This window comes from Ambystoma mexicanum, chromosome 8 (genome assembly GCF_040938575.1).
Source record: "Ambystoma mexicanum isolate Mex_15411 chromosome 8, UKY_AmexF1_1, whole genome shotgun sequence".
Lineage (NCBI taxonomy): Eukaryota > Metazoa > Chordata > Amphibia > Caudata > Ambystomatidae > Ambystoma > Ambystoma mexicanum.
This window is the reverse complement of record NC_090929.1, coordinates 185193518-185208053: the sequence shown is the minus strand read 5'-3', so window position 1 is coordinate 185208053 and position 14536 is coordinate 185193518.

Sequence of the window (14536 nt, the reverse complement as noted above, 5' to 3'; positions counted from 1 at the left end):
TCTTGAGTTGCTTACAGAACCTAAGATGGTTCTGCACAAGTTTCAAAGAAGCAGGCAGGCTGTTCCAGAGGGAGTCCCCAGCTGAAGAAAGAGATCTGCCCCCAACGCTTTGTTTGGAAAAGCGACTGGCCCTCAGGAAGTCAGTTATTTAGGAAGAGAAAGTTGGAGGTAGTGTGGTGCCAGGCCCCAGAAAGCCTTGTAGACAATGCAACGGGTCTTGAACGTGATCCTTGGGAGCCAGTGAAGGGATTTAAGAGCTGGAGAGATACGATACCTGGGCTTGAGGCTTGAAGCCAAGGACAAGTATTGCAGTCCTGTTCTGGATGAGTTGTAGAGGACAGAGAGTAGAGGGAGTTAGATTTAGAAAATGGCTGTTGCAGTAGTCCAGCCTAGATAGAACCAGAGCTATGGAGACAGTGAGCTTCTGAGGGAAAGTGAGGAAGAATGCCTTTGAGGAGGTGCAGCTAGTAGTTTGACTTCTTTGAGATGTCGGACATGTGAGGAGAGAAGTAGAGTGTGGAGTCGAAGATAACCCTGAGGTTCTTCGCCTCACAGGTAGGAGAAGGAAGAGGGCCCAGGGTGGGTGGCCAGAGAGTCAGAGGAAAGGAGGGAGCTGGTATTCCAATGAGGAGGATCTCAGTCCTACTGGCATTAAGGCAGAGATCATTGGCGGCAGACCACTCCTGCGCAGGAAAAGGGAAAGATTGGAAACATCGAAGCACCCTGTTTACTGAGGGCCCAAACGTATGCACATTGTATATGTGCACTGTGAGAAACCTGAGGGTATTCTCCCAAGCAGACCTCACAAATCCCTTATTCAGGTGGCCTGGGAAGGGCTGGCGCTCTCAGATTCCAACCCTGGGGGCAGAGGAGTGAGGGAGGATCACCTGGGTAGGGGAACCCGGGGTTATGCTCAAGGAAATGCCCCAGGTGAGATGCAGTTTTACACCACGGAGGAGGACAAAGTCCTTGAGGCCTTTAAAGGCTATTCCAAATGAAACCCCCTTCCCCATAGTCATTCTCCCCTATCAAAATGCCACAGCCCCTCCTTGTCTGTGAAACCAATTAGGAACCTGAACAACTTTACTGTGGATAACTATATCTCCCAGAGTCCCTATTTTCTGGTTACCTACCAGAGTACTCCCAGTCATTCTTCTCCCCATCCCTCAATCGACTGTGACAAAACATTATAATTCCCAAAATCCCACCTGCACATTTCACAGATCCTACAAAACCCACCCTTCCGAGCTCACCAAAACCACTAGGATGAGAGATATCATTTCTTATGACACTTTTTCCCCATCCTGTCTAGCAGGATATTTAGAAACTCCACCCCTGCCCTTTTCCGACACAAACACTTTCTCATACCGTGAAAGACAACGGAAGAACAACGAAGCTGTTTACCTGACATGTCCCAACACAAGGGTCAGGCAGAGTCAGGCAATTGCCAACAATTACACACACCTGACAGCGCTTTCTCTTCTGCAAAGGGATAAAAGGCGGAGCACAAGAGCACATACTGAGCAAGGCCGAACGCACGAGGAAACCGCTACACCAGACCAGCAGTTCAAACAGAGGAGAAAGACGGAAAGACCTGGAGGGAAGAAGAGGAGGGAATTGCCCTGCCCTTTTCAACGAAGACCTGCAAAGTCTCTGAAAGGGAAATCATAAGATTGGGAAGTTCAGCTGGCGTGTGGTGTGACAGGTGTCAATGGCACACAAGGCTTTCCCACGCTGATAGCCAAAGCGTGGAGAAGCACTTACCACTGTGGTGCTGGCCTTGACTCTCGAGACAAGAAACTCCAAAAGTTCAGCACAACCGGTGAGTCGGAGACGACAGATAGTACAACCGAACTGTGCTGGGCACAAGGTTGCAGGCAGCAACCTTATTGAACAAAGAACGCCCTCAGAGTCACGCTCAATCACCCCAGATCAGCACATATATCAGCCATCAGACACCAGCAACACTGGCTCCCAGTACGCAAATGTATCATGTTCAAATCAATAACATTAACTCACAATTGTCTTCACCAGATGGCCCCCAACTACCTAGCCGATCATTTCACCATGAAACAACGCACCAGACACACCAGAGCAGCCTACCAGCCCTGCCTCAACACACATAGGTTCAAGAAACAAAACGCAGGTGGTAGCAGCTTCCCCACGTTTGCCAGCAAACTCTGGAATGCACTGCCGTTCCCACTCAGAGCTTGAGAATCATTCTGGATCTTCCGGAAGCAACTCAAAACCCACCTCTTCACCCAAAGCTTGTGTAACTAATTCACCCATACTAGCCCATCCAGCCTTCACCTCCTCATGCTTTTCACTTAACAGTTTTTTATCGTGCATACTCTTGCTATCTGTAATGCACCTCCAGGCTCCATGTCTTTGTATGCATGTTCTGTGTAACAACTGTAACTTTTACATTCGGTAAGAAAGCGCATAGATGCTGTGGCCTTGGTGCGCCATATAAGCTTGAAAATAAATGAATAAATAAATAAACGTGTGTAATCAAACTTTAAAGAAACACCAGTAAAAGGTTCAGAAGCAGAGTGGTCCGGCATTGCGGGGGCGCTCATTCGAAGGACTCTGACTGAAGCCTTTTTTTGGGTTATGTTGGTTTGTTGAAACTACAAGAGCCAGTAGGCCATAGGAGAGGCAGGTGTGAAGTGGCAAAGTGGTCCTACGAGGGTCTAGAAAAAGAACCTTGTACACTCAAAAGTCTTTGAAACATTAGAGAAAACTGATCGAACTCTGAAGATGTGAAACCTGACTGGGGGCTAAGAGAAAGCCTGACTGGGGCTTAGGAGAAAGCCTGACTGGGGTCTGGAAATCCAAGCTAATAGAATCCTGCATAGTGTTAAAACACCTATGAACATTGTGATGACAAAAGTAAACCTGGCTGAGGGATGTCCACAATGAACAGTTGTTAACTGGCCACTGTGAACCAGACAGAGGGATGCCTGTGAATTGAGGATAAACAATGATTAGTTGTTAACTGGCAAATGTGAACACGACAGAGGGATGCCTGCAAATTGAGGATAACCAGTGATATACCCGTGATCATTGTGGTGACAAGTGTGAACCCAGCTAAGAGATGTCCACAATGGATAGTTTTTTAAAAGGACATTGAGATTGTTGAATGATACGTTTTGAGTGAGCGGCTGTAGTAAACCCGATTGAGGGAGGCTAACATTGCAAGAAGGATCAGAGCCCGGATGAGGGGGATCCAAAGGGGCGCAGAGCAATCGTTCAACGTGAAATTGTACCCAAGAAATTGTGTTTGTTTATTGTTTATGGTACAGCAGGCCTCTTAAGGCAAGAGACTTTGTAGGACAGAGACTTGGCCCCAGAAGGTCCTGGCATTGTTGAAAGGAACTGTAACCTCATGCTAGCGAGTCCCAGGAGTGTGCTGTGCTCGAATGTCCTGCCTTGTCCCATGCTAAAAACGTCGGAAGGGAGACCCCAGCCCTACCATCCTGACTTATCATTTGGTGAACACTTCTTTCTTTTCTTGTGAACATTATCCCACACTACTTTGTAATTTAGTTGTTATGATTGGCAATAGCTTTTTTTAGTATAGGACCTTTTTTATTTGACAAGACGCCACTAGGACTGCCTTATTATTATTTGATGGTCGTAGCTTGCTCCCATCTTAGATTTAGGTTTATTTAGGTGTTTTTCTCACCCATTATACAGTTTAATAAACACCCTTGAAATGTGATCACTTGTGTCTGTCTTTACTGTTGCCACCATGAGTTCCTTACAGCACATACGAGACCTTTGTTTACAACTATGATTCCATTAAATCTTTAGAATTCTGGGCCTACTGTCTAAACTCCACCTCAGTGTCAGTTAATATTCTGCTGTATAGGGTTTAGCGCCAAATAGCAAAGAAGTTGCCTAGTGACATAGCTCACCTTAGACACCAAAAGTAACATGAAAAATAGTGTTGGTTAAAATAAATGTCTATTTCGGCCTTTTCAATTAAAGTATTTCCGTTCTACCCAAAACTAGCACCATGGATGTCATTTGGGGGTCGGTCTGCCTTGCTACCCCTAAAAAAAATGCAACAAAAAAAAAATCTCAGGTTGGGTGATATTGTATGTATATTTGTTCTATATGAAGCGCTTAAGCATAAGTGCTATATAATAACACATCGTCGTTTGGCCTTGGACATCTGCTTGCATTCACAGTGATTCGGTAATATTGGCCTATACGCACTGATATTAACGATACATATGGTGATCCAATCTTTTATAAAATGTCTATCACGTTACAGTGATATCGTAACCATATTTTTCGTAGTGTACGCAGAAACAATGCTATGTGACGCCATTTCCTGTTTTGTCATGGGGTGAAAGGTTGTGTTCCATCGCTTTCCATGATGTCACTTTGTGGTGGGGTCAAATGACATCACTTCCTATGATGTCATCAGAGGTCAAGGGTCGTGTGATGTCGCTTCCGCTACAGTGGCATTTTGGTGAAATGACGTCCCTGGCTAGCACATGCACTTTGTCCATTGTAAGTTTGACGGTTTCTTACCCACTAACTCCACAACTTTACATCTATATCGTGACAAATGTCCTTTCGACGAAACTTTCAACAGACAGGTGTATATAGACTGGAATGTTTGGGTGGCTGGGATTGATGTTTTAGTTTTTGATTTTATGTTTAGACTTTTCCTCTTCATTACTGTACTTATTTATATTGAAATAGTGCGAATTGATCTGTTATGTATTCATTAATGGTTTAGTATGAAATTAATTATGTTTTATGTTTGTAAAAAGTCAAATTCACTAAATACAATAGTGATGAATAAATAAATAAATAAAATGGAGCGTAATGATCCAAAGAACATGTCAACCTTAATGAAGTCGGATGCCTTAAAAGCCGTTTTGAGAAGAAAGCAATTATCGGCTAATGCTAAGTGATTTCGGATGATTGCGCCATGCAGCCTGCAAAATCGGCTGGCGGACCTTGAGGCACAGCAAGTCAGACCATTTCATAGTGACTCAAGTGGAACGTGCTGCAACTGGAGCCCAATTAAATAGTCTCCTTACAAACCCAATTCAAAGCAGCATGCTGCTTAGGCCCAGGCACATGACTCAAAATGCGGTTACTTCTGCCTTGTCAATTACAAATCAGAAGAAATTAAGCATTTACTGCAATTCTTAGACAGGATGAAGGTCCAGAGATGGGGACAGAAAGAGAGAAATGAGCGACATTTGCACATTTTTTATGGGTTCGCTTGTAGAGCAGAGCCTCTCAGCTACTAGACAGGAGATGCCCTCTCTCACTCGAGTCACTCCCGAACAGAGGGAGAAACTAGAACAGCCCAAACCTGCAGGGTCGCTTCCTGGGCCATTTAAGATGCTTAAACCTAACAAAAGCCCAGGGCCTGATGCCTTCCATGCCTTTTTCTGCAGGAAGTTTTCTTTAACTCTACTCCTCCAAGTTCATGACTTTTTTCAGTTACTTCTGTCAGCACGGCTAGATCAGAAGCATGATCGAAGACACATATGAATCCTGGTACAGAACCGGTGCTTGTCTCTTTCTACAGACCGTTTGCACTACTTAATCTTGACTCTGAATGTATGCCCAGGTCCTGGCTAGTCATAAGGAACCTCTTCTGGTGAATCTCACAGAACCTGATCAATCTCTTTTATCCCAAATAGGAGCACTACCAACACTATCTGAATAATACGGCCATGATAAACAAGGACAATGGGTCTAAGCACCAGTCAGTCCTTCTCATACTAGAAGCCGAGAAGGAATTTGATTATGTAGAATTGGGCTTGGTTAACATAAAAAGGACATCACGAAATGTATGACTAGGATGATTCTGAAAAATTGCAAGATGCCTCAAAGCCATGGTGTGAGTTAATAGGGTTTTCTCCTACCCATTTGATCTGTGCAGAGGCACAAAGCAGTTGCATTGCTACTATTTGCTCTCACAATGTAGCCTTTTACTATTCATATATGTTGACAACCAAACCTTCACAGGATCATTTAGGGGAAATAAGAAGACACGTTTTGCCTCTTTGCATATGACATCCTTCTAGACATTTGCAGCAGTACTCGAGGACATTGCAACTTGTTCTGCCTCTTCAAGATTCAAAGGGAATATGGATGAATCCAAATCATTTCACCCCACACTTTCAAGCTCAGACAAAGTGAAAGCAAAAAAACAAACATGACAGCCAAGTCACACATGCCACGGCACCACCAGTAGCCATCACTGGATGGTCACCTCCAGTTAATAACCACATGAGTAATGCACCAATGCAAGCCTTTTGCTCCAGAAGACTGTTTTGTCTTATAAGGCAGTGCTATTAGCCACTGGGTTGTTCTGCGGCATGTGAGACTTACCTGAACTGGCTTATTCTACTGTCACCTTTCAGGTTGAAGGTTTTTTCAAGCCTTTATAAACCTACCATAACTTTGCTTGTGTTTGCTAAACTTGCTCCATTGCTCCAGTCACAGCGGTGCTAGGGAGTCATTGCGAGTTTCCTGCCAGTACTTCCGAGAAACAGACCTTACAGTTACCGAAGCCTGATATAACGGAATTTTATGGATATTCGGGGTGCCGGCAACAGTGGTAAATCTCCATTCTAAGGAGATTGCCAGAATTACTGGCACTGGTAATACCAGTGCCATTAAATCTGGAATAATTTTGCCAGTGGGGCCTGATTTAACTCCAGCTCTTGGCTGGAGGTAAATCATTGCCCCCCACTGGCAAACTTGTGTTTTGCCGGTCCGAGAAAATAGCTGGTGCCAGAATTACCAGCAATTTTCCCAGACCGGCAACCATGTAATTACCCCTTTAGTCTATACTGCACTGGTGATTGCTAATAATGAGCTTGCACCCCTGAGAGCTGTTTGCCTTTTTTTGAAAATACTATGCATAAAATACCACTGCTTTAATTTGGAGAAAAACGCTTGTTGTTGACATCATTTAATTTTCATACCAAACATGAATGGTTCGAGTACCTTTGAAAGGGAGGTGAACTTCTGTTGATAGACACTCCGTGGCACTGTGGTATGTGTGACCGCTGAAATGCCTTATTCTACTTTCAAATTTTCAGTGGCGTTTTTTTAAGCCTTTCTAAACCCACCATAACTTTGCTGCTGTTTCACTAAGCTCAGAAAACGAATGTTTAGGGAAGAGAGTTGTTTCACTGAGAAAATTAATTCTTCTTTTTCTTCCAGATGAATTACCTTAAATAGGGGAAAGCTTGTTTAGCTAATATGGTTGGGGAAACTGCTATTGTCAAATTTAACATACTCCCCTGACTGTTGTATTTATTCAAGGCTCACTGTTTTTGGTCCCCAAGGACAATTCGATTGCACATACAACAGAACATCTTCGAATTCATTTGGCAAGGCAAAAGGCACATCATTAATAAAAGCATCTTGTAACAATACATCGAAAACAGAGGAGTGGGTTGTCCAGACTGTGATGCTGGTAATGCTTTTGGAGGGACAGCACCTCCTTGTCCTATCACTTCCCTGTATGTGTTTTTGGGCACCTGTGTGATGTCCACAGAGCAGGGAATCGGCTGATGGCAGCTACATGCTAATTTTGCAGTGGCCCTGGGTCTTCCCCCATTTTGGGATAGTCAGGCCCTGCCATAGGATTCAATGGATTCCTAAACAAAGGCAAGATTGTCACCTGGCTCTCTGTCTTTCCCTCCCTGTTTCTCAAAGTCTTGTGAAGCCCTAGCTCTGTTCCCTTCCCCTGATTGGATGTTGGGTGGAAGGACCGTAAATGGCTCTGGGGCTGCCCCTGCTAGACTGGTAGGAGCCTTCCCAGGGACTGCTTGTTTTGAGTACACCCAAGGGGTGAGACCTGAACTAATGGAGAGTGTGGTCAAATCCCATTCTGTGTTGTGGTTGTTTGGTTTTTGTGTGTCCCAATGCCTGTGCTCTGGCTGAGCCAGCCCTGATTGAAACTGGAATTAATACAGGGTGTGTTCGGAAAGGCTGGGAGATGCCTCCAATACACATTAACTGTTTAGGGTGTCTGGTATTGGGTGAATGGCCTAAATGCTGGTGAGCATGATTGGATTCTGCCTGATGAATGCACTAGTGCATGATTCACTGACTGAGCCTAGCTCAACCGGAGTGAATGGGGAGATTTTTGTATGTCAGTAGACCCCTCAATCACCTCTGTGTCGGAAGCTGAAGTCAGAAGCCAAAAGACGAGACATGGAGTATTCTTAAAGCGTGTATCCTGAATCCAGCTGGAGGAAGAAGTCTGCAGCTGCAACGCTTCAACAAATCCAAAGGTTGCTTTGCTGATTCAAGGACTGAACTAGAGAGGACCTGGACAGGTGACCTCTTCCCGTAACTATGAGGGAACATCATGCAACTACTGCTCTTCACCTGAAGTGTCCTGGAAGCCAGTCCTGTGTGCTGGCCGACCTGCAGAGTTATCTTTGTGGATCCTGAAGAGGAGTGTCCAGACATCTTGATCCCAAGAAGTACACAAGCACCCTCCAGGGTCCAGAGGCTGTTTGTGACTGCTGGTAAGTCAGGTAGCTGTGTATCACTCAGAAGAGGAGGTACACTGGCATAGTGTTGCCTGATGCCGGAGCTTTCCGAGACCCAACCAACTAAGGAAATCTTTAAGAGACTCTGCAAACACGACATCTGTTCACTTTTCCACGGCTGAGGAAGCCCAGAGTTGCTTCCTGCATAGAGGTGCCTGCCAGTGGGTTTCCCACCATTATAAACTGAAGATGAGTCCCAAGGGTCCAAACTTGCTGGTGGACCGCAGAGAAGTTCAGTGCTTGTGTCCAAGTTGCCAGAAGCTATCATGTCATCCGTGCTGCAGCACCGAAGAACAAAACGGTGGTCATCCATGAAATACCGAAACCCAATTCCTAATTCTGTCACTGCACCCGTTACCACTGAAGGTCATCAATGAATACCAAATAACGCATCCTCACCTCCCAAGACTTGTCGAGGACCGCAGTGAATTTCAGCTTCATGGGACATTCACAGCCAGCGCAGCAACCAAGCCAAGGAAACCACTGCAACAGACCTCCACTGCTGCCTTGCCGACACTGCTTAGTTCCCTTCTCCTGCTCAACACTGGTGTCCAAGTGACTCCTTCTTCGAGAGGGGGTCCATCCTCAAGGGGCATCATTGAGTGAAATAGATTAACTCCACCACTTCTTCTCCCAAGGCACCCAAAGTCCTACGACAAGGAAGAGTGTCTTCCAACCTCAGGGTTGACCCAAGGGTTCCAGATTCATCTTGGATGCTGTTCTCCTCTGGCTACCCAGGTACGCGGGCGTGGTGTAATCTGTAGAAACAGAAGCAGACAATTACTGAATACATAAGGACTGGACATTGTTTTAAAAGCAAAATGCAGCGTACCTTTTTCTTACATGTTGCCCAAATGGGGGGATCCTCTCACAGTATTGCATTTCTATTCACAAAGAAATCATTCTGCCAAAGTTCTAAGTATTTCCTGCATTTCAACTTTAATGTCTATGAGGTTAAACAGTGCCTACTAATTGTAAAGTTTTTTAACAACTGTCAGCAGTTGGTGCATTATAACTGAATCTAAGGTAAACTCTGCTACCACATACAACTGTATATATTGAGTTGACTATTTGAATAGATTTTGGAGTACAAAGTGAGTCTATTTGTTTGTATATACCCACATAACTTTAAATATACTAGGGTAGCACCGAACATAGTGTGTAGACATGCCTTTGTGGGGCTTTGCGGATTCCCTGTATCTAAGATCCAGCCTGCATCACCTCCCTTGAGTCTCAGCCTTGTTTGATCCTCACGTTTACCAATTGAAATCCTTTTCTGGGGTGCCTCTGTGTCTCTAGACCAAACATAGAGTGGGTAGTACTACAGACACCCCCCTGCAGTCTTTACACAGATGCAGACAGATTCTGCAATTCCACAGCGCTCACAATCATGGGTGAATGGATACAACAAAAGAGAGAAGTATAGGGGTGCACAGACAAGTTAAATAAAGGTTTGAGAGTGGAAGGATTGTGAATAAGAATGTATCAACAAGAAATAGTGTGCAAATGTTATACAAAGACTTCTGGTGCAATCGGGCTGTCGTCACAATGCCACTTGGGACAGAGAAAACCAAACAAATCCAAAGCTGTGTATTGCTACCCAGCAAGCCCAGATGCACTCAACAGGGACAATAAGTACCCTCTATTTTAAATCAAAATTCATTTAAACATTTGGCGCCAACAGGGCATAAATTCTACGGTGTACAAACACTGCCTAAGTTTCTCTAGTTTCCAAAAGAAAATGTCATAACACAATTTAACGGTGTTAATAAGGATAAATTGTAAACACAGGTGTAAAATGAATGGAACAATCAGAACAAAGACATTAGAGTTAACTTTTGGATTTTAATCTTCTTAATCCAATAAATCGTACATGAATAAACAAAAAGTAGTACGATCAGTGTACTCTATTTACATATGGAGAGAGCACTTGTGGGTGTTCCATATAACACAAGTAGGAACAAACGGCGTAGATAGAAAACAGCTTGTATAGAGCAGCACAATTGCAAATCTGTATAGCAGTTTACAGTTTACAGTTTACAAAGCTCTAAATGCATAGGTTCAACCATTCAACAATTTACAAATGAAGTCTCATATTTAGATATAACAAATGAGGCCGACGCGTTTCGGTTCAAAGAACCATCTTCAGGGGATAGACTTCATTTTTCATATTCATAACCATTAAGTCATAGCACAGTCTCTGTGGAGTAGTAAAAGAAACAAGATTTTTCAGTAGAACTCTTCAGTTTGTAAGAAATCCATTATCAAAGTGAAAAGAGTCAAAGTCACTAACCTTGCTGATACAAGAGCCGAGACACAGAAAAGAAATCCAGTCAAAAAGCAATGGGTAGCCGAATGCCACAGATTGCTAGGATATCTGTGGGGGTAAGATCAAAAGACCATCCATTTAGAAAAGCCAGATGGCTAACAGTCCATAGTAGAACAATCAAGTAGAAAAGTAAACGGGCGGCAAAAGTACCAAATTAGGGGCGATATAAGTGCAGTAACAAATGAAGGCCCATACATGCAAACCGTAACGAGTAACGGAGGTAGAGACATCAGGTAAGCCACACATGTGGAGAAATGCATGACGTTTAGGGGTAGCTGCACACCAACTCGAAAAGTGTACATCAGAAACGAGCACACTAACACAGTCAGCAAATCTCTTCAGAGTGAGTAACGTGAACCGGGATATTCCAAGTGTGACAAGTAATAGAGGGAAACAGATAGCTTACCTTCGGATGCGTGAGAAACCAGATCATCTCGCCGCAGCCGTGCGCGCGAATTGACTCTGTTCACACAATCCAAACACAAGCGTCGCCTTGGTAAAGTCGCGCATGCGCGTGAGTGCACCAAGGCGACATCCATCTTGGTATGGGAAAAAACGAGTGTGGCGTAACCATGGAGATGATGAAGCAAACTACAGTGACAATGTCACCGAGACAGAGCGGTCAGTGGGCCGGGCAGTATCGCATTGGAGGAAAACAAAGGGACGCAAAATAAGTCATCAGGAAGGTATGGAAAGAGTGTAAAGAGAACGCGCGCGTGGGGGCAGCAACCGTAGCTCAGAGGAACTACGGGGTGCCCCCACGGCACGGAGGTAAACACAGTTCAAAGATCTATCAGAAGCCGTCAGCCAGCAAGTGTAAAAGGCAACACATAGGTCTAAGGTCCAACTAGGAACGGAAGCAGCAGGAGATACAACTAGTGGGGTCTAAACCCAATAAACAAATCAAGTGGAGCAAAGTAATCACACAATGTATAAAAAGCGTGAAGGGATCCTTAGAAAGGATGGGCACGGGCAAAGGTACAGCATCCTGACCCACAACTAAAGCGAAGGCTAAAAAGATGACTAGACAGGTAACATCAGTCGGGGAGGAACTATGGTCATCGGGCGAGTAAAAAGATAAAATCAACCACAAGAAGGGGCAAAGAGAGTCACCTTGAAGCGATGGAATAAGTACAACAGTCCGCCATGTGAAAAGTCCATGTTCAGATGGTGCATGTTGTCAGATTTGAGACATAACAATATTCATGAACAGAAAGGGTAGGCGGTGCTATTAAGATGACATGTTATTGACATGTTATTACGAGCAAAGCATACCAATAAACAGTTTTCCAAAACACATACATTTACACAAAACACATAAGGTCGAATTCGGTATTCATGCCACGTGGGCTCAACGAGTCCAACAGTTCAATCCACAAAATCTCCCGTTGCAACAGTTTACGCTGCACATCACCTCCCCTGCTTCCTGCTGTGATTTGCTCCAAGATAACACATTTCAATTGTGCAATGGTGTGTCGTGCTTCAGTAAAGTGTAGTGATACTGGTGACTTGAGACTCTTAGTACGAATATTCGATTTGTGTTCAGACCATCTAACTTTAACTTTTCTGGTGGTCATGCCTATGTAGTATAACCCACATGGACATTTTAAAGCATAAATAACATTTTGAGCATCACATGTGCACGAGTGTTTGAGAAAAATGGGTTTACCAGAGTGGGGGTGTGATATGCTGTTGCCTTTAATGATGTTACCGCAATGTTGGCAATTGTAACATGGAATGGTACCCTTAAACACTTTCTGTGGACTAGAAGATGGAATTTCAGCTTTGACAAGGCTCTTGCGTAATGACCTACTATTCCTGTAGGCAAAAGTTGGAGGTTCATGAAACAGTTGCTGTAATTGTGGATCCATTCTAAACATGCTCCAGTTCTTTTTGATGACCCTCTTAATCTTCATGCTCTGCATGGAATAGGTAGTCACGTAAACCAGTGCTTCGCCCGACTTGGGTGGTTTTGGAGTCAGTAATGTCTCTCTCCGTCTGTGGAGATATATGCCAGTAACAACACTCAAAGCTGAAATTCCATCTTCTAGTCCACAGAAAGTGTTTAAGGGTACCATTCCATGTTACAATTGCCAACATTGCGGTAACATCATTAAAGGCAACAGCATATCACACCCCCACTCTGGTAAACCCATTTTTCTCAAACACTCGTGCACATGTGATGCTCAAAATGTTATTTATGCTTTAAAATGTCCATGTGGGTTATACTACGTAGGCATGACCACCAGAAAAGTTAAAGTTAGATGGTCTGAACACAAATCGAATATTCGTACTAAGAGTCTCAAGTGACCAGTATCACTACACTTTACTGAAGCACGACACACCATTGCACAATTGAAATGTGTTATCTTGGAGCAAATCACAGCAGGAAGCAGGGGAGGTGATGTGCAGCGTAAACTGTTGCAACGGGAGATTTTGTGGATTGAACTGTTGGACTCGTTGAGCCCACGTGGCATGAATACCGAATTCGACCTTATGTGTTTTGTGTAAATTTATGTGTTTTGGAAAACTGTTTATTGGTATGCTTTGCTCGTAATAACAGGTCAATAACATGTCATCTTAATAGCACCGCCTACCCTTTCTGTTCATGAATATTGTTATGTCTCAAATCTGACAACATGCACCATCTGAACATGGACTTTTCACATGGCGGACTGTTGTACTTATTCCATCGCTTCAAGGTGACTCTCTTTGCCTCTTCTTGTGGTTGATTTTATCTTTTTACTCGCCCGATGACCATAGTTCCTCCCGACTGATGTTACCTGTCTAGTCATCTTTTTAGCCTTCGCTTTAGTTGTGGGTCAGGATGCTGTACCTTTGCCCGCGCCCATCCTTTCTAAGGATCCCTTCACGCTTTTTATACATTGTGTGATTACTTTGCTCCACTTGATTTGTTTATTGGGTTTAGACCCCACTAGTTGTATCTCCTGCTGCTTCCGTTCCTAGTTGGACCTTAGACCTATGTGTTGCCTTTTACACTTGCTGGCTGACGGCTTCTGATAGATCTTTGAACTGTGTTTACCTCCGTGCCGTGGGGGCACCCCGTAGTTCCTCTGAGCTACGGTTGCTGCCCCCACGCGCGCGTTCCCTTTACACTCTTTCCATACCTTCCTGATGACTTATTTTGCGTCCCTTTGTTTTCCTCCAATGCGATACTGCCCGGCCCACTGACCGCTCTGTCTCGGTGACATTGTCACTGTAGTTTGTTTCATCATCTCCATGGTTACGCCACACTCGTTTTTTCCCATACCAAGATGGATGTCGCCTTGGTGCACTCACGCGCATGCGCGACTTTACCAAGGCCACGCTTGTGTTTGGATTGTGTGAACAGAGTCAATTCGCGCGCACGGCTGCGGCGAGATGATCTGGTTTCTCATGCATCCGAAGGTAAGCTATCTGTTTCCCTCTATTACTTGTCACACTCGGAATATCCCGGTTCACGTTACTCGCTCTGAAGAGATTTGCTGACTGTGTTAGTGTGCTCGTTTCTGATGTACACTTTTCGAGTTCGTGTGCAGCTACCCCTAAACGTCATGCATTTCTCCACATGTGTGGCTTGCCTGATGTCTCTACCTCCGTTACTCGTTACGGTTTGCATGTATGGGCCTTCATTTGTTACTGCACTTATATC